Source organism: Dipodomys merriami, unplaced genomic scaffold, assembly GCF_024711535.1.
Source record: "Dipodomys merriami isolate MVZ:Mamm:240054 unplaced genomic scaffold, mDipMer1.0.p SCAF_1262, whole genome shotgun sequence".
In the NCBI taxonomy this organism is placed as follows: domain Eukaryota; kingdom Metazoa; phylum Chordata; class Mammalia; order Rodentia; family Heteromyidae; genus Dipodomys; species Dipodomys merriami.
Window position 1 is genome coordinate 131,679 of NW_027202563.1, and position 2,165 is coordinate 133,843.

Sequence of the window (2,165 nt, forward strand, 5' to 3'; positions counted from 1 at the left end):
CAAGAATGCCACCTCTCCTGCAGATTGGAGTTCAAGGAATCAGAAGGCTGGAAATGGAGGCTGAGATCTGCTCTGAGGATCATGGGTCTCAGCCAGCCTGGGTAGAAAAACACTGTCTCCAATTGGCCAGCAAAAAAGAGGCAAAGATGTGGCTCAAGTGGTAGAGTTTTGAGACAAAAATGCTAAGAGGGAGTACAAGGCCATGAATTCAAGTCCAAATACTGGAATGCATGTGTACACATGCACACACACATGTATACACACACACACATATACAGAGAAGAGGAGGAGGAGGAAGGAGGAAAGAATGGAGGAAGGAAGGGGGAGGGATGGAAAGAAGAAAGGAAGGAAGGAAGGATCTAAGAAAGAAAGAAAGAGAAGGAAGGAAAGAAAGAAAGAAAGAAAGAAAGAAAGAAAGAAAGAAAGAAAGAAAGAAAGAAAGAAAGAAAGGAAGGAAGGAAGGAAGGGAGAAAGGGAGGGAGGGAGGGAGGGAGGGAGGGAGGAAGGAGAAAGAGAAAAAGAGAAAGAAGGAAAGAAGAAAGAGAGAAAGAGGTGGTTAGGGTCTGATCTCAAAAAAATCAAGAAGGCCATGGATAGGAAGAACTAAATGAATAACACACTAAACAGCAACTCTAGCTATTGCTAGGGTATGTAGGGGGCAAGGAGAAACAGTGGAAATGTAGGGAATGCAGGTAGGAGACCACTAGAGCAAGACCTCTGTAGAACTCAGTAGTGTGTCAGCAATGTTGTTATTCCAGGGAAATTTTGCTGTAATATGTAAAGGAAAAAAAAAGAGGCAAAAATGATTCCTCAGTTTGAGGCAAAAGGAGAATAGAGAGGCCAGTAATGATTTTTGGAAACTTGGCGTATGGGTGCACATAACTTCTTTGTATGGTGGGTAGAAAAGAAATTCAGGAGTTCTAAATAGAGCTCATCAAGTGGCGTATACTTGTAATCCTAGTTTCATGGGAGGTGGAGATCAGGAGGATTGGGATGGAAGGCTAGTCATAACTGAAAGCTAGTGAGATTCTATCTCATTCAGTAAGCTGGGCATGATATTTCCCACCTGTGATTTCAGCTAGGTAGGAAGATTGCAGTCTGGGGTTTCCCTGGGCCAAAAGATAATAAATAACACTTGGTCCTCCATTAAGCCTGTACCTCATTAATTCACTCTGGATAAATCTATAGGTCTAAAAATTCTTTTAAATGCTAAAAAGCTATCTGAATTGTGATATAAAACATAGGACTCATCATCATTTATTCCTCACAAGACTTCTTCAAATGCTGTAATGGAAATAAAATAAGCCTAAAATTCAAGAGAGAGAGAGACATAGATAGAGACAGAGAGACAGAGAAACAGAGATAAAAAGAGAGACCCTTTCTGAGAAAATAAACTAAACAGAAAAAAGGGCTGGAGGTTTGTGCTTGCTTGCCTAATAAGCACAAGGCCTTCAGTTCAAATCCTAGTATTCGGGGGGCAGGGGGCAGAGAATAGAGAATGTTGAAAGGGAATACATTAATCAAGATGTCTTGTGTCAGAGACTGACACCTTGAAAGGAAACCCATTTGTATAACTACTTAAAGGTAATACAATTTTAAGCTATATATTCACTTGAAAGAAATAAAGAGAACTCTAATTTGTGTTTGACATGCTAGACTTACAAATATAAAATTCAAAATAATAACAAAAATGTTTTATTTCTGTTTTAAATGCATAAATTTAAACAATGTCAATTCTATTAACATTGTGCTTTTTGTTCTTTTCTGAATGCAAGGAGTTTGTATCTACTATTTTACTTTAAATCTAACTTACCCCCTCCCCAAAATTTGTGTTCTTTAACCTCACACACAAAACCGTTTTGTAATTGATTTGCAAAGGGAGTTTTGTAGAAAAGCTTGTGCTTATACTAAGTATCTATGCATGATTTAAAATATACAAGGCTGAAAAACCTCCAAGCGAATTTAGATTTGAAATCTGAAAAGAGAGCCATAAATGCAGAGACAGTGTTAGTAAGAGCTCCCTTGGTCCACTCAGCCTCTGATATTCAGTGATAACAGGGCAGAATAGGATGAGGTCAGTCAGCTTCCTGAGAACCTCCATGTCCTCTGGGGAAAGACCATTAATTTTTTGAAACTTGAATACTGTCATGGTTCAGAGTGCGGAA